This window comes from Ornithorhynchus anatinus, chromosome 2, assembly GCF_004115215.2.
Source record: "Ornithorhynchus anatinus isolate Pmale09 chromosome 2, mOrnAna1.pri.v4, whole genome shotgun sequence".
Taxonomy (NCBI): domain Eukaryota; kingdom Metazoa; phylum Chordata; class Mammalia; order Monotremata; family Ornithorhynchidae; genus Ornithorhynchus; species Ornithorhynchus anatinus.
Window position 1 is genome coordinate 28,311,661 of NC_041729.1, and position 22,523 is coordinate 28,334,183.

General features: G+C 45.6%; 1 protein-coding gene across 3 annotated transcripts in view; it reads right to left on the reverse strand.

Moving 5' to 3' along the window:
* Positions 1-6,504, reverse strand: part of IL4R (interleukin 4 receptor) — a 37,063-nt gene extending 30,559 nt beyond the window's left edge. For all 3 annotated transcript variants that reach the window (XM_029057573.2, XM_029057575.2, XM_029057574.2), the window contains exon 1: positions 6,245-6,504. The gene's annotated coding sequence lies outside the window, so the exon portion shown is untranslated. The remainder of the gene's footprint in view (positions 1-6,244) is intronic.
* Between the last annotated feature and the right edge of the window lie 16,019 nt (positions 6,505-22,523).

Below are 22,523 nucleotides of genomic sequence, written 5' to 3' on the forward strand. Positions count from 1 at the left end.
CCCAATCCTCGAGCTACACAGTGACAGTCTTTGAGAGGGGCAGGCCAGTTCTCTGGAGATGGAGACTGGGGTATCATCCGCATAGAGGTGGTACTTGAGAAAGAAATCAATTTTTCTCAGTCCAGGGAATGTAGACTATCTGCTTTCGAGTCCCTATCAAGTGGATCAGCTCTATCGCTTGGCCATGGATAGACAAGAATACAACATCTCAAACAGGCATCTCTACCAGGGGTTCAGTGTTATAAAATGCATATGCCTTTGACAGATACATCTTATCACTGCACAAAAATTCACTGTCAGTCCTCCCAATCCCCGAGCTACACAGTGACAATCTTTGAGAAAGGCAGGCATGTTCTCTGAAAGGAATTTTTTACAAAACTCCCTCTTTAAATGATGATATCAACAATAATAATAACGCTGTTGGTATTTGTTAAATGCTTACTAAGAATCAAGCACTGGATCAGACAGCCCCAGTCCCCGTCGTGGCTCACGATCTATTTGGGAGGTCATTCATTCATTCAATAATATTTATTGAGCGCTTACTATGTGCAGAGCACTGTACTAAGCATTTGGAATGGACAAATCGGTAACAGATAGAGACAGTCCCTGCCCTTTGATGGGCTTTACAGTCTAATCGGGGGAGACAGACAAGAACAGTAGCAGTGAATAGAATCAAGGGGATGAACATCTCATTCAAACAAGAGCAAATAAATAGAATCAAGGTCCTGAATCCCCATATTAGAGATGAGGTAACTGAGGCAAGCCAAGTTAAGTAACTTGCCCAAAGCCACACATAAGGCAACCTCGCTCCTCAAAAAACTCCAGTGGTTGCCCATCCACCTCCACATCAAACAAAATCTCCTCACCATTGGCTTTCAAGCAGTCCACCACCTCGCCCCCTCCTACCTCGCCTCTCTTCTCTCCTTCTACAGCCCACTGCACACTTCGCTCCTCTAGTGCTAGCCTCTCACTGTGCCTTGGTCTTGCCTATCTCGCCGCTGACCCCTAGCCCACGTCCTGCCTCTGGCCTGGAACACCCTCCCTCCTCCAATCCAACAGGCAATTACTCACCCACTTCAAAGCCTTACTGTAGGAAAAGCTTCTCCAAGAGGCTTTCCCACACTAAACCCCACTTTCCCTCATCTCCCACTTCCTTCTGGGTCCCCCTGACTTGTTCCCTTTGCTCTTCTCCCCTCCCGGCATCACATCACCTATGTACATAGCTGTCATTTTATTTATTTGTAGTGATTCTGTCTCCCCCCATCTCGACTGTAAACTCCTTGGGGGCAGGAAATGTCTCTGCTTATTGTTGTATTGTACTCTCTCAAGCACTTAGTACAATGCTCTGCACACAGTAAGTGCTCAATAAACGACTGCATGAATGAATGGACAGAGTCAGGATTAGAACCCAGCTCCTCTGATTCTCAAGCCCGTGCTCTGTCCACTAGCCATCACGGTCACACTATTACACTTGGGGTCTTCAACTGTTGTGAAGACCAGTAAAATGTTCTCTCAAGTTGCATGTCTTATTACATTTGAAGCAGCGTAGGTCAGTGGAAAGAGCACGGGCTTGGGAGTCAGAGGTCATGGGTTCGAATCCCTGCTCTGCCATTTGGCAGCTGTGTGACTGTGGGCGAGTCACTTAACTTCTCTGTGCCTCAGTTCCCTCATCTGTAAAATGGGGATGAAGACTGTGAACCTCACGTGGGACAACCTGATTGCCCTGTATCTACCCAGCGTTTAGAACAGTGCTGCTCTGCCCATAGTAAGCGCTTAACAAATACCAACATTATTATTTTTAGCTAGGGTCATCTCTCTTGCTGCTGACACTTTGCTCTCTTACCCTCTCCCCGCCTGGACCTCCTTCCTCCCTTCAAATCCAAGAGACCACTGCTCTTCTCATTTTCAAAGCCTTACTAAAATCCTTTCTCCTTCAGGAAGCCTTCTCTCACTTACTTCTCATCCCCCTCCCCAATCTCCCTCCCTCTCTGTTGCTAATGCAGATGGGCCTGTCCTACCTAAACATTTAGACACTCATCCCACCCCCACGAGACTTATATGCTTATCCTTGTACCCTGCTGCTTCTCCTCTCTGTAATTTAACATCTGTCTCCCCTCTAGACTGTAAGCTTTTCGTGGGCTGGGATTGTGTCTAGGTACTCTACTGTACTTTTCCAAGCGCTTACTACACTGCTCTGCACACAGTAAGTACCCAATAAATACGCTTGACCGATTGAATGATTGAGAAACACACACAGATGCTAACACACTTTTCTGATTCAAAAGAATCCTTATCCCAGAGCGTAAGTGGAAACCAGTACCCTAACTCTGACTGCTCTGTCCTAAGAGATCTTTTCATACGGATTCTCGGCAACAATAGAACCTAGGAAGAATGATGAAAACATGAGTTTTGTAATATTTCCTTTTCTAAAATTAGAAATGGGGTTGGGAAGATGTGTGAAGGTCCACAAGCGCCAGGACACAGATGTCAATCCATAACCTTCCTGCACAAGCTCAATCAAAAGTTTTTCAGAACACCAGAGCTGAAGGGTGTTAAAAATATTAACGAGCCAACCCCTTTATCATTAGTGAGTGGATGAGGCAGATTTCATGAGCACCAATAAGACCCATGTGGGTTTTGCAATTTTTTAGTTTTGTCCATACTGACTTGAGCAGTGAAAAAAATCATCCTTCACTGTGACCAGCCTGTTAAAAATTGGAACTGGTCTCAACAGGAGGCTTAGAGCTGCAAGACTAATTCCAAGCTCTTGAGGGCATTAGGCATTTTTTAAGGAATACTAATTATCGTAGGGTTAACATCCTATACTTTTCATGGTTGGATTTTAAGGAGGGGTGTACAGATAAGAGTACAGCAGATATTTCCAGAGATCTCTCCCTACACCGGACAGTGAGTTTTCTTAGAATCATAGCAGCTTAGAACTGGAAGAGCTCTTGAGAGATAATTTAGTCCTTCCCCCGTCTTCATCCAGAACCATTCATCTGGTCCACCCCACCATCTTTCCCCAGGACCTCCCTTAAAACATCATTAGTAGATGAGAATTTATTCTATTGAATTTTTAAACATTTCCAGGAAAGACAATTTCATAACCTTCTGTGTATCTCACTGTTATGTTTTAATAACTCTGTCAGGAAATTATTTCTCACATTTCCCATATTTCTTAACTTACTGTTTCAGACTGACCCCTCTTATTTCCTTCTGTGGTATTGAGAACAGCCAGTTACAGTCCAAATATAAGAAACCTTCGGTTATTATGGGAAGGGAGCGTGTGTACCAATTTGTTGGGTTACACTCTCCCAAGTGCTTAGTACAGTGCTCTGCACATAGTAAGTGCTCAACAAATACCACCTATTGATTGACTGATTTGCTTGGGAACCACTACTAAGTTGCCCCTTCTCGCCTTTTCAACCTTCTCACCTCCACATCAAGTTATGCCAATTTTTGGATCCTTTCCTCATTGGTCTTGCTTTCCAAATCCTTAATGTGATTCCCCCAACCCTCTTTATTTTGGTGACTCTACTACCTGGGGCCTCAACTCCAGTAAAGAGTCTCTGACTAGTACTGAGGAATACCTCGTGTTTACACCTATCTACTTCATATTTTATTGTAAAAAGGCAGCTCTACATATGTTTGCTTATGATCAGCAAGTTTTCTACAATGGCCCCTATATCATTTTTATTTTGACTTGCCCTTGATCAGTCCTCCATTCCTCCCAAGATTATTCTTCGAATGGTCTTGGAATTTCATTAATTTATCTGTCATATCATAGCCACCTCTCCGTTTTACCCAAGGACAGGGAAATCAAATGAAACCAATTTCCCAAAGTGCTGTCAATCCCTGCTTCATGCTGTCTTCGATTTTACTGAGCACATTCTGAATTCTGTTCTTGGATGAAAACATTAAATGACATTTAGATTTAATCATCATGTTGATGAGCATCTCTTGTGAAGTTCCCCTTCACCTCAAGTTAACTATCGAGAGCAAATCTTTGTGTGTGAAATTTGAACCAACCACCTAATAGTTATGTGGCCTAGGCTAGATGATTAACAAGCCTTTTCTGATGGATAAAATCAAGTGCTAGTCTAAAGGCAAGATCAGTGACCTCTATCATTTCCTCTTGAATTACCCGGCTGGCTGTATTCTGTTACAGAAAGACATTAATTTAATAGAACATGGCCATTTTGAAGATATGCCAGTTGCTGTGCCAGGATCCTGTTCTCTTCGAAGTATTTGCAAGTTGATTTTGTTCCTTTTAAATTTCAGAGTGAATTTATAAGTTCATAGTTTCCAGGACCAAATGTTTCCCTTTATCAAATCTAAGGTGCTTTCCCCAGTTTTCAGGCATCTCCCAGGGCCTCCAAAAATATTCAAAAATGGGAGTTTGTGGACCATCGACAGCTTGGATCCTTAGTCAGTATTTTAGGAGACAAGTAATTGGGTGTGCAGTTTTAAATTCATCTAGCTTTTCATCAGGGGTTTCCCAGATTCAGATTGAGAAGATGGGAGAGTGGGAAACCGGTCCTTTTTCAGAGTTTTTAGTTCACGTTTCTGGGTTAGATCTTCTACGAAATGGATGATGCTTCTTGGGGGCAAAATATGAAAGCCAGTCATAATTCTGTCGAATGACTCATTTGTTCTTAGAATTAGATGGATCTCTTTCTTCTGAGGCACTTGAAGTACTTTACAGATAGCTAAAGAAGTTAAATATCTTCACCAGCCCAATAAGAATTATTAGATAGGCACACATATCTCATTCGTGCATCTGATAAACTGGAAAACAGAAATTGCGTTTCCCAATTTTCTTTTCAGAGAGGAATTCTGTTCTCTAGGTTTCGGTGGAAGTCAGAGGTTCAAAATTCTCTACCTCGGTCACTGTTTGGATTAGTAAAAGCAACAACAGTAACCACAAATCTCACTTTATGCCTAAATTGAATTCAGTCTAAATTGAAGTCAGAGTCATTTTTCTATTTCAGGGAAAGGGCACGTAACAAGCCTGGGCTAAGTAGCAGTCCCTTAAAAAAAGCAGCATTAGGGAGCCAGGACATGTTGTTTCTACAGACACTTTCACTTTATCTTTGAAGGTATTTTAGGTACTTCACGATTCCCTTCCTTACTTCACTTTGGATCAATCATAGGGCTGTTTAAGAATTTAAGAAGCCAAGGGATATAGCGATCATCCACTGAAGCAGTTCTGTGCCCTGTCTCCCTTTGCCATCAGAAAAACGGCAAAGTTTCAGGACTATTTCAGTAGTGGATCTTTGCCCTCTAGCACCGGCTTTCTTCCCTTGACCTTTTTCCCACACCCGAAATACGGCGAAATTTGCTGCAAATGTTAACTTCTGTTTTCCGTGGAAGCAAAAAAAAAAAAAAAAAAGAAAGATTAAAATCCTACTCCGGACTTCCTTACAAGTTTATTTGTACCCTGATGAAGAAAAAGGAGAACTATTAATGGCGACCAGAGAATCATCTCCAGGCCGCTTTATGGCCCTCTGAGAAGAGGTCAGAGTCGCTCTTTATTTAACCCCTCATTAACTCAACAAACTGATCATCCTTTGGAAGTATTCCATGTTCATTCTGAACACTCCTTCCAGAGCTCTTCCCACCTGATTTAGAACCCTAATGCAGGTGCCTTTACTTTCCACGTCTTGTATCTTGTATTATCTTGTATCTACCCGACCTCTTAGTACGTTGCCTGGCATATTGAGAAGCAGCAGGGCCCAGTGGGCAGAGCACAGGCCTGGGAGTCAGAGGGCCCTGGGTTCTAATCCCAGCTCCGCCACTCGTCTGTTGTGAGGCCTTGGGTAAGTCACTTCACTTCCCGGTGCCTCAATTACTTTATCTGTAAAATGGGGATTAAGACTAGGAGTCCCTGGCGGACACACTCTGAGTCCAACCTGATTAGCTCTGTATCCACCCCGGTGCTTAGTACAGCGCCTAGCACATAGTAAGCGCTGAACAAATGCCGTAAGCAACAACAGACACACAGTAAACACTTAAATATCATTAAAAAATAGTAAAGTCAATCTGTACCTAGAGACCTATAACATTCATCGCATTCAACATCCAACAAGCCCTAGGACTGGGAAGGGAAAGGAGAAATCCCGGTGACGGACGGCTCAGGCATCACAACATCGAAAAGGTGAAAATCCCACTCGCCGATCCCCTCATCGGTGAAACAAACCTCCCTCTCAGTTAAACGGAAAGGAAAGCCAGGGGGAAAACTCACCTGCTCCCGAATTCATTTACAGGGCTGAAGGCTGATTTCCATCACCAGTCCATTCTCTTCCCTGATCAGGGATCCAGAGAGGGAAAACTGGGGAGTCGGAAAACTTTCTTCCGGAATCTGTTCTCTTTCGGCTGGGTTGTAAGGCTTTTTTTTTTTTCTTAAATAAACACGAGATCATATTTCCTCCTTCCACACCCCACGGAAACCCTAAGCTGAATTTGCATGCCCAGCCTACTCATTTACCTTTGACAAATGAGCGACTGCTGCTCGCCTTGTCTTGCTCAGACGGATTCCTAGCAGTGACGTTTCCCCCTTCCCTCCCCATCTTGGGCAGTCTCAAAGTGTCAGTTGAGGTCTCATTTGTGTGTAATATTTCTGGCAGAAAGGGCTCTTGACACTCCTTTTTCAGAGTCTCTCCCTCTCCTTCTGTTTACTTAAGGGGGGGGGGGGCGTTGTTGAAACCAGATTTCGAGGTATTTTCCTTCCTCTACTCACTAATGAAAGTGGACATTTTTTCCTAAAATCCATTTTCAGAGTCCTTTTCCAAGGACAGCTTTGCAGAGATAGCCATGAAAAGGCTTTTATGAGTAAGTAAATCCTTGACTGAGGCCCATATGTACTGGCTGAGAAGCAGCGTGGCTCACTGGAAAGAGCACGGGCTTGGGAGTCAGAGGTCATGGGTTCGAACTCCGGCTCTACCACTTGTCAGCTGTGTGACTTTGGGCGAGTCACTTAACTTCTCAGTGCCTCAGTGACCTCATCTGTAAAATGGGGATTAAGACTGTGAGCCCCACGTGGGACAACCTGATTCCCCTGTGTCTACCCCAGCGCTTAGAACAGTGCTCGGCACATAGTAAGCGCTTAACAAATACCAACATTATTATTATTACTAAGTTCAGAGGAATGACGTGATTGTTGGCCCTGAGGGTGAGTGGCGATTTGTACCGAAAGTCTGCTAGCATTCCGAAAGATTTTAGAGCCAATCCAGGCTCTTTCATTCTCTGGGCCAGTAGGTTGTACCAGTTTTGCGTGACACGGCCTTTCAAAACCAGGGAACCGGGGAAGGGGGCAGTTAAATGTCCTTTACCCAAGCTGGCAGCCGCAGAACTCGAGGGACGTTGAATGATCCCTTCTCTATTACCAATGGAATAAAGCGGAGATGCGTTCATAAATCAGCCCACTGTTGTTCATTACCACTCTTGAGGACTGGGATTTCTTCCCCAGTTCCAAGCCCTATCACGGCCATCAGCTGGCTCGTTGTGGGCAGGGAATGCCACTCTTTATTGTTGTAATGTACTCTCCCAAGCGCTTAGTACAGTGCTCCGCGCCCAGTCAGCGCTCAGTAGATACGAGCGAATGAATCGGTGTTCCTACCCGATTACCCTGCGTCTACCCCAGCGCTTAGAACAGTGCTTGACACATAGTAAGCGCTTAACAAATGCCATCGTTATTGTTATTACTATTGTTATTATGCAGCATTTAGTGAAAGTTTCTCTGTCGGAGTTATTAGGAGGAGAAACCTGAGAAAAATTCATGGTATCCTCAAGGATTTCCCAAATACTGAGAATTTAGAAGCAGAAGTTTTAGTTTCAAGGACAGGGAGGGATAAACAGGATACCTAAGCCAGCTTCAAGTATGCTTTCCTAGATGAACAGACTTTGATATAAACACAAGTTACTATCAATATACAGGTACACTGCCTTCGTCAAAAGTTCAGAGAAGCAGCGTGGCTCAGTGGAAAGAGCACGGGCTTTGGAGTCAGGGCTCATGAGTTCGAATCCCAGCTCTGCCACTTGTCGGCTGTGTGACTGTGGGCGAGTCACTTAACTTCTCTGTGCCTCAGTTCCCTCATCTGTAAAATGGGGATTAAGACTGTGAGCCCCACGTGGGACAACCTGATTCCCCTGTGTCTACCCCAGCGCTTAGAACGGTGCTCGGCACATAGTAAGCGCTTAACAAATACCAACATTATTATTATTATTAAGTGCTGGATATGTATATTCAGAGGTCAACAAAGCTAGCAGAGCATGTCCCGGCAGGCCAGGAAAAAGAGGCAGCTGGGTGTTTCTTCTTCTTCTTCTTTTTTAAATGGTTTTTGTTAAGCGCTTTCTATGTGCCAGGCACTATACTAAGCTAGATACAAAGTAATCAGGTTTGATACAGTCTGTGTCTCACATGGGGCTCACAAGTCTCTTTGCAGATGAGGTAACTGAGGCCCAGAGAAGTGAAGTGACTTGCCCAGGGTCACATAGCAGACAGGTGGTGGAGCTGGGATTAGAACCCAGGTCCTCTGACTCCCAGCCCTCCTGCTCTTTTCACTAAGCCAGGCTGTTTCTTCTTTCAATCTGGCTTCCCTATTTCATTCATTCATTCATTCATTCATTCATTCATTCAGAAGTCAAGGGTTTTAATCCCAGCTCTGCCACTTGTCAGCTGTGTGACTGTGGGCAAGTCACTTAACTTCTCTGTGCCTCAGTGACCTCATCTGTAAAATGGGGATTATGACTGTGAGCCCCACGTGGGACAACCTGATTCCCCTACGTCTACCCCAGCGCTTAGAACAGTGCTCGGCACATAGTAAGCGCTTAACAAATACCAACATTATTATTATTATTATTCATTCATTCATCCATTCGTATCTATTAAGCGCTTACTGTGGGCAGGGCTCCCAAAGTGCTTGGAAAGTACAGTGTAGCAATAAAGAGAGACATTTCCCTGCCCGCAACGGGCTCGCAGTCCAGAGTGGGAGGAGACAGACATCGATACAAGTGAACAGGCATCAATATAAATAATGGAATTATAGATATATACATAAGTGCGGTGGGGTGAGGAGAAGGGGGGAAGAGCAAAGAGAGCAAGTCGTGGTGAGGTGGAAGGGAGAGGGAGCTGAGGAAAAGTGGGGCTTAACCTGGGAAGGCCTCTTGGAGGAGGTGAGCCTTCAGTAGGACTTTGAAGGGGGGAAGAGTGTTTGTCTGGTGGGTTTGAGGAGGGAGGGCATTCCAGGCCAGAGGTAGGAGGTGGGTCAGGGGATGGCAGCGAGACAGGAGAGATCGAGGCAGAGTGAGAAGGTTAGCACCAGAAGAGCAGATTGTGCAGGCTGGAATGTAGAAGGATGTACAATAATAATAATAATAATAATTATTAGAGAAGGGAGGTGAGGTAGGAAGGGGCAAGGTGATGGACAGCTTTAAGCCAATATTGAGGAGTTTTTGTTTGTTATGGAGATGCAGAGCACTGTAGTAAGTATAGTAATATAATATAGCTAGAGATAATAATAAAAATAATAAATGTGGTATTTGTTTAGTGCTTTCTATGTGCCAAGCACTGTTCTAAGCACAGGAGTAGATATAAGGTAATCAGGTTGGACAGAGTCCCTGTCCCACATGGAGCTCACAGTCTTAATCCCCATTTTACAAATGAGGTAACTGAGGCCCAGAGAAGTTAAGTGACTTACTCAAGTTCACAGAGCAGACATGTGGCAGATCAGGGATCAGAACCCACGTCCTATGACTCACAGGCCTGTGCTCTTTCCACTAGGCCATGCTGCTTCTCGTAAGAGTTGGCAGACACGTTCCCTGCCTACGGAGCAAAAAGAAGAACTAATAAAATACTAGTTTGTCTACTACGACACTAGAAGCAGCGTGGCTTAGTGGAAAGAGCATGGACTTGGGAGTCAGAGGACGTGGCTCTAATTCTGGCTCTGCCATTTGCCTGCTGTGTGACCTTGGGCAAGTCACTTCACTTTTCTAGGCCTCAGTTACTGCATCTGTAAAATGGGGATTAAGACTGTGAGCCCCAAGTGGGACGGGGAGCGTGTCCAACCCAATTAACTTGTATCTACCCCAGCGCTTAGAACAGTGCTGAGCACATAGTAAGCGCTTACCAAATACCGTCATTATTATTATGAACAGTGTGACCCCAACCTAGCATCAGAATTTTAAATAAATGTAAGGATTTTAGAGCAACTGTAGTATTCGATCTTCTAGATGGCTCTGAGATGTGAACTTTCCAGTTACCACATCCAGCTCCTCGAATATGTTGGTCAATGCCGCCTACACGCCAAACTTGACATCAAAAGGCAAGATAGTGTATTACAAACAATGAGGGTCTGGACTGCAGTGAGGCCATCAGCACCAAAGTCATGTTGATCAAAGCACTTGTGTATATTTGGACATATTTATTACTCTATTTTATTAATGAAGTATATATAGTTCTAATTCTATTTATCTATTTTGATGGTATTGATGCCTGTCTACTTGTTCTGTTTTGTTGTCTGTCTTCCCCTTCTAGACCGTGAACCCATTGCGCAGGGAATGTCTCTGTTGCCGAATTGTACTTTCCAAGCGCTTAGTACAGTGCTCTGCACACAGCAAGTGCTCAATAAATATGATTGAATGAATGAAATAGTTCCTTTTTCTCTTCTTTCTTTTTCTTTCTTTCTCTCTCTCTCTCTCTTCCTTCCTTTCTTTCTTTCTTTCGTTCTTTCGTTCTTTCGTTCTTTCTCTCTCTCTCTCTCTCCCTTCCTTCCTTCCTTCCTTCCTTCCTTCCTTCCTTCCTTCCTTCCTTCCTTCCTTCCTTCCTTCCTTCCTTTTTCTTTGACTTGCCCACAGTCACACAGCTGACAAGTGGCAGAGGCGGAATTCGAACCCATGACCTCTGACTCCCAAGCCTGGGCTCTTTCCACTGAGCCACGCTGCTTCTCAATTTTACAGATGAGTTAACTGAAGCACAGAGAAGTAAAGTGACTTGCCCAAAGTCACACAGCTGACAAGCGGCGGAACCAGGATTAGAACCCATGACCTCTGACTCCCAAGCCTGGGCTCTTTCCACCGAGCCACGCTGCTTCTCATATAGAGTACTACACTAATTACTCGGGGCGAGTACACGACAATAGAATTGGTAGACATGATCCCTGCTCACAAGGACTTATAGTCTAGAGGGGGAGACAGAGATATTAACATAAATTACAGATGGGGAAGCAGCAGAATATAGGGATGTGTTCATAAGCACTGTGGGGCTGAGGATGAGGTGAGAATCAGAAATGCTTAAGGGGTACTCACCTAAATGCATAGGCGATGAAGAAGGGAGGACGAACGGGATGGGGAAATAAGGGGTTAGAGATGGGAAAGTCTTGGAATTTGGGTGAGAAGATGAAGAGCTCTGTTTTGGACATGTTAAATTTGAGGTGACAGGATTCATCCACATAGAGGTGCTCAGAAAGCGGGAGGAAATATTTCTGTCAGAGAAATAGGAGGAGAACCAAGAGAGGACAGTGTCGGTGAGACCGAAGTTAGATAGCGGTTTCAGAAGAAGAGGCCGGCCAGCAGTGATGAAGGCAACTGAGAGGTCGAGGAGGATGAGGGTGGAGTAGAAGCCATTGGATCTGTAAGGAATGGGGACATTGGTGACCTTAGAGAGGATAGTTTCGGTGGAGTGAAGGGGCAGAAGCCAGATTGGAGGGGGTCAAGGAGAGAATTGGAGGCAGTGGGTTTGGACATCTTATTCCAAGAGTTTGGGGAGAAAAGGTAGAACGGAAGATGGGACGATAACCGAAGGGAGCCATGGGGTCAAGGGAGGGTTTTTTAGGATGGGGAGACAAGGGCAGGTTTGAAAGCAACCGTTGGAGCCGTTGGAGAGTTAGTAAGCTCACTGTGGGCAGGGAATGTATCTGTTATTTTGTTGTATTGTCCTCTCCCAAGCTGTTAGTACATTGCCCTGCACACAGCAAGCGCTTGATAAATACGGTTGTCTGACTGACTGAAGAAGGGACAGGGCAACTGCTTTAAAAAGGCGCGAAGAGATGGCGTCAGAGGGGCAGGTGGAGGGGATAGATTCTAATAAGCTGTACAACTGCTCTGTGGTAAGAAGGAACACTTTAGAAGCATAATGAAACAAAGTTTCAAAAAGTTAGGTCTCCACAGTCTTTTTAAAAAAGCTACAGGAGAAACGTATCGGCCTATTGAGCAGAGATAAAGACACAAAGAAGTAAAAAAACTGTACCAGACAATGTGGGCAGTAGATGGAAATAGAGCAAATGACAATCTTTTGCATACACGATATGGAAGGGAAGTCATGCAGTAGTTTTATCAGCAGCTCTCATACCCATTGATCAAAATCTTAGCATTAGTAGTATTATCTTTGAGTCCAAAGTACAATAGCAGATATATATGAAAAGTGACTGCATAACATCATGGGACACCCCTTAGAGACCCACTAAGTTATTCATAAGCATTTATCCAAATATCATCATTTTGTGCCCATCTGTCACTCAACGGGGCTGAGGGCCGTAGTCTGCGAAAGACAGAAGACGGGAAGGAGGGGGACAGATACAGAAGAGGACGGGTATAAGTTACACATTTGTGGAAGCGGGTGAAGGGCATTAAGTAAGGAAAAGGTTATTTCCACCTGTCCTTTTCCAAGGTGATAGGGAGAGGTGATGTTATAGGATGAGAGAATGAAAAGGAAGTGAGGCCAAGATCATTTGGGAAAGCAGGGTTGTTTACTATCAACTCAGGGTGGATTTTTCACTGGAAGTAAATAGCGATAGGAGTTCACGAGCTAACAGAAGTGACTAATCCTGAAAGTGACTTCCATCGTCCTTAATAGTTGGAGAAAGGAGAGCAGAGGGCAGTAGAACTTTGTACTTCATGAGGCCAATTTTTATCGTGCTGTTCTGCCAAGTGAGTAAAGTACTCTGCACACAGTAAGTGCTCAGTAAATTCCACGGACTGACTGATGCAATTTAAACGAAACATATGTGACACGGCCATACTATCTGAGGTTTGTGGAGACTCCTTTAACAATTTTTCTGTAGTCCTCTGAGGGAGGCAGGTTTTGATTTCAGATAAGAAGGGTTTACAGATGAGGTAACTGAGGTACAGAGAAGTTAAGTGACTTGCCCAAGATCACACAGTACACAAGCAGGTGAGCCTCCCGTCACCTCAAACTTAACAGGTCCAAAATAGAGCTCCTTATCTTCCCACCCAAACCCTGTCCTCCCCCCGACTTTCCCTTCACTGTAGACGGCAGCACCATCCTTTCTGTCTCAGATGCCCATAAGCGTGGCGATATCCTTTACTGCTCTTTCTCTTTCCCCAATCGTATATTGAATCCATCGCCAAATCCTGTCGGTTCCACCTTCACAACATGGCTAAAATCCTCCCTTTCGTCTCCATCCAAACTGCTCCCTCGTTAATACAATCACTCATCCTATCCCACCCGACCTCCCAGCCTCCCGTCTCTCCCGACCCAGTCCGTACTTCACTTGGCTGCCAGGATCATTTTTCTACAGAAATGTTCAGGACGTGATATACGCAGTGATACAACTGGGTTATACTTCTTGAAAATGCATTTGTATCATGAATTGTTGACTCATGAATTATGTTTTCTTATAGACTTTCAGGTTCTAAATTAGGTTGCAACTCTAGAACTTCTGGAAAAGTAATATGAAATTCTTAAATGTGCTATATACGGTAATGCTAAACATGATTACATTATTATTTAATCTTCATTAAATTAATCAAAAGTAAAAACCAGGATAGAAAGAACATTGATTCTTTTGAGATGTGGTGCTGGAGAAGGCTTTTGTGAGTACCATGGACTGCCCGAAAACCAAACAAATGGAATGTGGAGCAAATTAAATCAAAGTGGTCTTTGGAAGGCCAACTAACTCAATTGAGATTAGCATATTTTGGGCACATAATCAGGAGGACGAATTCTCTGGAGAAGACACTAATTCTAGGAAAAGTCCAGGGAAAACGTGGAAGAGGCAGACCAGCAGCTAGATGGATAGGGACCATAACGGAAGAACCATTAGAAAGGTCGTGGATTATGGCAGATGACAGGACGTTCTGGAAAAAGTATATCCATGGAGTCGCTATGAATCAGAAACGACTCGGCACTTAATTAAACAATGACCTCTAATTAGAAGCAGCATGGACTAGCGGAAGGAGCACGGGCCTGGGGGGTCGTAGGACCTGGATTCTAATCCTGGTTCAGCTGCTTGTCTGCAGTGTGACCTTGGGTAAGTCACTTCACTTCTCTGTGCCTCAGTTACCTCGTGTAAAATGGGGAGCAAGACTCTGAGCCCTGTGTGGAGCGGGGACTGTGTCCAACCTGATTATCTTGTATCTACACCAGCCCTTAGTACAATTCTTGGCATATAGCGAGGGCTTAATAAATACCACTAAAAAAATTGGGGGGATTGTGCCCATCCTGATTATCTTGAATCTACCCCGGCACTTAGTACAGTTTCTGGCACATGGTAGGTGCCTAACAAATACCAGAAAAAAAAAACTAATAGTAATAATAATCGGGGTATTTTTGTGATGGAATGATTAAAAACAGTAAGGCATCAAGTGATTCAGTCTGTATCCCAGGGATAGTCATGGGATAGTTGTGTCAGGTCAAGTGTCATGGGATAGTTGTGTCACAGCATGGTTGTAACCCAGGGTACCGCTTTGCGTACTGCCCTTAAAAACTGCTAAGACTATTCTATTTTTTTAATTATGAAAAATCTGGGGCCAAGTGTCTAGCTCCTTTATTTGCATTGACTCAATGAATCATGTGACAAGGTTTAACGTAATGGAGCCACCGGGTAATAAAGGATTTTATTCTGCATTCGATAAGATTCCCAGGTAGCCGAGTATCTTTAACACGCTGTCACAGGTGAGTGGACTAGAGGTTCTTCATTTTGTCCCCTGTAACCCAGGTAAACTTTTTCCCCCCCACGGTGAGCTTTAGGTGGTATAGGATGCGGGGGGCTGGTTGAGAAAGGATGGCAGCGGAGAGCGGGCACATTGTCAGAAGGGGCAGGGGTGACGGCACAGGTGAAAGGTCAGAAGGTTCAGCAGGGAGGTGCAGGTGCGATGTCTGAAGGCCTATATCACCCCAGCGGTTCGGACAGTGCCTGGCACATAATAAGCACTTAGTTGGAAAGAGCACGGGCTTGGGAATCAGAAGTCAAGGGTTTTAATCCCGGATCTGCCACTAATCACCTGTGTGACTTCGGGCAAGTCACCTAACTTCTCTGTGCCTCAGTTACCTCATCTGTAAAATGGGGATTAAGACTATGAGCCCCACCTGGGACAAACTGATTACCTTGTATCTATCCCAGACCTTAGAACAGTGCTTGGCACATAGTAAGCACTTAAATACCATCATTATTATTATTAATTATTATTATATCAGACATTCGCTCATTCATTCAATTGTATCTGTTGAGCTCTTACTGTGTGCAAAGCACTGTACTAAGCACTTGGGAGAGCACAATTTAACAGTAAACAGACACATTCCCTGCCCACAACAAGCTTACATTCTAGAGAAGCAGGATGGCTCAGTGGAAAGAGCCCGGGCTTGTGAATCGGAGGTCGTGGTTTCTAATCCCGACTCCACCACTTGTCAGCTGTGTGACTTTGGGTAAGTCACTTAACTTCTCTGGGCCTCAGTTACCTCATCTGTAAAATGGGGATTAAAACTGTGAGCCCCACGTGGGACAACCTCATCACCTTGTATTCCCCCAGAGCTTAGAACAGTGCTTTGCACGTAGTAAGTGCTTAACAAATACCACCATTATTATTATCATTAGAGGATACAGTCCCTGTCTCAAAATCTCTAATGCAATAGAACAGTGCTTGGCACATACTAAGCCCTTAACAAATACCATCATTATTATTGTACTCTCCCAAGAGCTTAGTACAGTGTTTTGCACACAGAAAGTGCTCAGTAAATATGACTGACTGAATGAACAATCTGAGAAGAAGGGCGATCAGGTATGGAATCCGCACTTAACAGATGAGGAAACTGAGACGCAGAGAAGTCAAGTGACTTGCCCAAGGTCGCACAGCAGATAAGTAGCAGAGTTGAAATTAGAACCCAGGTCCTTTGACTCCCGGACCCGTACTCTTTCCCCTAAGCCACACTGCTTCCAGGATAATATGACGGTGTTGTGTGGAACATGAGGGGTTGGTGAATTTTTCCCGGCCCGAAGGTAACTGAGTATCAGAGTCAATCAGTCAATCGTATTTATTGAGAGCTTACTGAGTGCAGAGCATTGTACTAAGTGCTTGGAAGAGTACGATATAAGAATACAACAGACACATTCCCTGCCCACAGTGGGCTTAGAGTCTAGAGGACTGTGGATTGAGGTCATCGTGCCTCACTTAGCCTCCGTACCCGAACTACCTTCCCTTGATGACCAAACTGACAGTCTCAACACCACCCTCTCTGTTGAACTCAACTCACTCGCTCCCCTATCCCTTCGTCAATCTCATACCACTAACCCACACCCTTGGTTCTACTCCACAGTCCTCCTCCTTCGCTCTCGTGATCTAGCCGCAGAGTGCCACGGCCGGAAATCTAGATATCAGGCCGACCTCATCCACGTCAAGTTGCTCCTTGTGTGCGTTCACTCTGCCCTCTCCTCTGCCCAACAAAATTACTTCTCCATCTTTCTTGACGCCATGCCCTTTGCCCTCGCCGGTGGTTCCAGAAATTTAACTCCCTCCTCAAACACTATTTCCCCTTGCCTCCCCCATCCCTCACTCACAATGAACCGGCCACCTACGTTATCGAGAAAATTGACACTATCAGGCACGATCTCCCTAAGATCTCCCCTGTCCCTCCCCCTCTCCTGCCTCTTCTTCAGCTCTCCTTTCGTTCCCAACAGTATCTCAAGAGATCTCCTATTTTCTCTCAAAATCCACCCCTTCCACCTGCGCATCCAACCCCATCCCTTCACACCTTATCAAAACACTTTCCCCCCCTCCCTTCTTCCCTCCCTAGCAGCCCTCAACTGTGTACTCTCCAATGGCTTCTTCCCCACTGCTTTCAAAAATCCAACTCCAGTCTCTCACTCTCACCGTGCCGATCGTTGGACATGTCCATGTGTGACAGGGGACAGAGGGGGACTCAAGAAAAGAAAATATTCCTAGCAATTTATTTTATGGCAGCTAGCGGTGACGGGAGATTTCTGGTCAGCTACAACTAGCCAATGAATACCTCTGATCCATAGGCCGCAGCGTAACTGTCGTTAAAGGTGTCGTATTTACGATTGTCCTTCCCGGTCCCAGATAGTGTCTACTAGTAATACATGAGAAGCAGCGTGGCTCAGTGGAAAGAGCCCGGCCTTTGGAGTCAGAGGTCATGGGTTCGAATCCCGGCTCTGCCACCTGTCAGCTGTGTGACTGTGGGCGAGTCACTTAACTTCTCTGGGCCTCAGTTCCCTCATCTGTAAAATGGGGATTAAGACTGTGAGCCCCACGTGGGACGACCTGATTCCCCTGTGTCTACCCCAGCGCTTCGAACAGTGCTCGGCACATAGTAAGCGCTTAACAAATACCAACATTATTACATTATTATTATTAAAAATGCTCACGTCTCACCGATCCCAACAAACCCCTCTCGTGACTCCACGTCTCCCTCCGGTTGTCCCCCCATCTCTCTCCTTCCATTCCTTTCTAAACTCCTTCAGCAAGTTGTCTACACCTGCTGTCTAAGGCTCCTCTCCTCCAATCCTCTCCTTGTCGCCCTCCAATCTGGCTTCTGACCCCTTCCCTCCACAGAAACCGCTCTCTCAAAGGTCACAAATGACCTCCTTCTTGCCAAATCATTCATTCATTCAATAGTATTTATTGAGCGCTTACTATGTGCAGAGCACTGTACTAAGCGCTTGGAATGTACAGATCGGCAACAGACAGACACTCTCCCTGCCCATCGACGGGCTTACAGTCAGCATGGCTCATTGGAAAGAGCCAGGGCTTGGGAGTCAGAGGTCATGGGTTCGAATCCCAGCTCTGCCACTTGTCAGCTGTGTGACTGTGGGCGAGTCACTTCACTTCTCTGTGCCTCAGTTACCTCATCTGTAAAATGGGGATTAACTGGGAGCCTCAGGTGGAACAACCTGATTGCCCTCTATCTACTCCAGCGCTTAGAACAATGCTCTGCACGTAGTAAGCGCTTAACAGATGCCCACATTATTATTATTACAGTCTGATCGGGGAAGACAGACGAAAACAATAGTAATAAATAGAATCGAGGGGATCCAGTGGAGAGTACTGTACTTGGGAGAGTATAGTATAACAATATAATTGACACATTCCCTACCCACAACCAGCTTACAGTCTAGAGAGGGAGACAGACGTTAATATACATGAATAAAATTACAGACAGGTGAATAAGTGCTAAGGGGCTGGGAGGGAGGAGTAAAAAGGGAGCAAGTCAGGCCAACGCAGAAGGGAGTAGAAGAGTAGTGTGCTCTCCACACCAAAAGCGCTCAATAAATATGATTGACTGACTGATGGATGGGGACCACGTCCAACGTGATTACCTTGCGTCTACCCCAGCGCTTAGTGGTGTCTGAGACATAGTAAGTGGGTAACAAATACCATTCAAAACCTCGGATGGATCTACTCCGTCCTGAACCTTGTCGACCCCTCGGCTGCCTTCGACACCGTCTACCATCCCCCTCTCCTGGAAACGTCTTGGCTGTACCGACACCGTCCTCTCCTGGCTCTCTTCCTACCTCTCTGGCTGTCCATTCTCAGTCTCTTTCGTGAGCTCATCCTCTGGTGTCCCTCAAGGTTCGGTTCTGGGTTCCGTTCTATTCTCCATCTACACCCGCTCCCCGGAGAACTCATTCGCTCCCATGGCTTCAACTACCACCTCTATGGGGATGATGCCCAAATCTACTTCTGCGGCCCCGATCTCTCTCCCTCTCTGCAGTCTCACATTTCCTCCTGCCTTCAAGACATCTCCCATCACCTCGAACTTAACATGTCTAAAACAGAACTCCCTCTCTTCCCACCCAAACTGCGTCCTCTGCCTGATTTCTCATTCCTTTGACGCCACCTCCACCCTTCCTGCTTACAAGCCCGTAAACCTGGCATTATCCTTGACTCCTCTCTCTCATTCAACCCATATAATCAATCCTTCACTAAATCTTATTGATTCGACCTTAACGCGCAACATCACTAAAATCATCCCTTTCCTCTCCATCCAAACTGCGGCTTCGTTAATCCAAGCACTTATCCTCTCCTGCCTTGATTACTGCATCAGCCTCCTTGCTGACCTCCCCGCCTCCTGTCTTTCCCCAATCCGGTCCGTAGTTCACTCTGCTTCTACCAAAACGTTCAGGCCGGGTTTCCCAGCTCATCAAGAACCCATCCACCTCCACATCAAACAGAAACTCCTTACCTCTGGCTTGAAAACATTCAGTCATCTTCCCCTTCCTACCTCACCTCGGTACTTTCCTACTACAACTCATCCCGTACCCTTCTCACTGTACCTAGATCTCACCTAACTTGCTGCCGACCTCTTGCCCGTGACTTGTCTCTGGCCTGGAATGCCCTTCTTCTTCATATTTGACAATTACTCTTCCCTGCTTCAAAGCCAGAGAAGCAGCATGGCTCAGTGGAAAGAGCTCGGGTTTGGGAGTCAGAGGTCATGGGTTCGAATCCCAGCTCTGCCACCTGGCAGCTGTGTGACTGTGGGCAAATCACTTAACTTCTCTGTGCCTCGTTACCTCATCTGTAAAATGGGGGCAAAGACTGTGAGCCTCACGTGGGACAACCTGATTACTCTATAAATCTGCTCCAGCACTTAGAACAGTGCTCTACTCATAGTAAGTGCTTAACAAATACCAACATTATTATTATTATTATTATTATTAAATGCACATCTCCTCCAAGAGGCCTTTCCCGACTAAGGCCTCTTTTCCTTTTCTTCTACTCCCTTCTTCACTGGCCCGACTTGCTCCCTTTTTACTCCTCCCTCCCAGCCCCTTAGCACTTATTTACATGTCTGTAATTTTATTCATTTATATTAACGTCTGTCTCCCTCTCTAGATTGTAAGTGGGTTGTGGGCAGGGAATATGTCAATTATATTGTTATCCTGTACTCTCCCAAACACTCAGTACAGTGCTCTACACACCAAAAGCGCTCAATAAATATGATTGACTGACTGATAGATGGGGACCATGTCCAAAGTGATTACCTTGCATCTACCCTAGCCCTTAGTACAGTGCTCTGCACATAGTAAGCGCTCAATAAATACTATTGAATGAATGAATGAATGGTGTCTGAGACATACTAAGTGTGTAACAAATACCGTTTAAAAGAGTTTTTATAAATGCCTGAAGAAAGTTTGGGGTTTGGGGACATGGAACAGGTGTGTTGGGAAGTCTGAAAGGGAGAGGCAGAAACGGAAGCTTAGTGGATTAAAGGAGGAGGGGGCAAGTTGGGGCCGAAAGGCGGGTATGGAGGGACTTGGGAGTAGAAAAAAATATAAATAAAAGGTTTACAGGTGGCAGTGCCAGGGTGAGTTTAACTTGACTCCCCGTTCACAGCAAACGAGCCCCTCTGCCCTCACCCCTTGATTACACTCAACCTGGAATGGTCGAGTAACAACTTATGCCAGAAAGGGACCTAGGATGTTGATTTTATTTCTTTTCCTCTCTGAATAATCAATTATTGGTATTTATTGAGTCCTTACTGGTGCAGAGCCCTGTACTAAGCACATATAAGACATGTATACAAAAGTACATGTACGTACTAAGGACATATATCCCTCCATATATGACAAGCCGCTTCTCTCCCGCCTTCGAAGTTTTCTAAAAATCATATCTCCTCTAAGAGAACTTCCCTGATTACGTCCTCTTTTCTCCTACTCTCTCTCCCTCATGTGTCAGCAGCGTGCTTGGATCTGTCCCCTTTAATCACGAGCGAAGCAGCGTGGCTCAGTGGAAAGAGCCCAGGATTAGGAGTCAGAGGTCATGGGTTTGAATCCCGACTCTGCCACTTGTCAGCTGTGTGACTGAGGGCAAGTTTTCAATCTCTGTGCCTCAGTTACCTCATCTGTAAAATGGGGATTAACTGTGAGCCTCATGTGGGACAACCTGATTACCCTGTATCTCCCCCAGCGCTTAGAACAGTGGTCTGCACAGAGTAAGTGCTTAACAAATACGAACATTATTATTTGTCGGCTGTGTGACTGTGGGCAAGTCGCTTAACTTCTCTGTGCCTCAGTTACCTCATCTGTAAAATGGGGATTAAGACTGAGAGCCTCACGAGGAACAACCTGATTACCCTGTATCTCCCCCAGCGCTTTGAACAGTGCTCTGCACATAGTAAGTGCTTAACAAATACCAACATTATCATTATTATTGATTTTGCCCCCACTCTCAGCTCCACAGTCATGTACATATCCCTGATTTATTTATTCATATTAATATCTAACCCGCCCTCCAAACCGTAAGCTCCTCGTGGGCAGGGAACGTGTCTACCAACTCTTTTGTATCGTACTCTCCCAAGCACTTAGTACAGTGCTCAGCCCACACTAAGCGCTCAATGGTTACCACCGATTGATTGATTGATACCTTCTTGAGGATCAGCAACCTCATTCGGATGCCTGCGGGCGGGTGTAAGAGTACTGATTTGCAAACTCCTATGGATACATAAAGCTCTGGAAATGATTTAGAAAGTCCCTGACAGCTGGTACTTTCGGGACCCCTAAACCAACCGGACAGTGGGGAGGGGACCAGGACAGGATGGGGGGACAAGGAGGAGTGGAGGCCGCTGGCCCCGTCTCTCTCGCCCTTCGGGTCGCGAGCCACTTGCAACTTTTCTCCAGCTGCTGTGCGGTTCCATCTCCACTGCAGCAGGCTGCAGTGTGAGTCTACTCCAGCCCTCTGGTCTGCCCCCATCCCTCACACACATATCTGTCATTTTATTTATTTATATTCACATCTGTCTCCCCCTCTGGACTGTCAGATTGTTGTGGGCAGGGAAAGTGTCTGTTATACTGTGCCCTCCTACGTGCTTAGTAAAGTGCTCTGCACACAGTACGTTCTCATGCAATATGATCGACCGACCCGACGGCCCCTCCCCTCCTGCCGCTCGCCACTTCTCCTTCCCCAATAATGGTGGTATTCATAAAGCGCTGACTCCGTGCCAAGCACTGGGGCAGATGCGAGATTAACCAGATCACCGCTCTTCCCACCGGCCCTCACCCCTCCAGTACGGCTGGTCGCAGTTCGGGTTACCGTGGCGTTCGGGCTCATTATGTTTTAGGTTCGCCGGTCTTAGGTTCACGAGGTCGGGTCATCCCCACCACGGGATCGATCGCCCTGCTCTCGGGTTGTACTTGGCTTCCCAGCCCTGACAGGTATTTATCTCGAATTGGAAGATCTCCAGGGAGGCTTCGCAAAGGTCACCGTTGACTCACCCCGGGGGGGTGTTTAAAGGGTCATCCAAGAAACTTGAAGGAACTGTAAATGTAAAAATT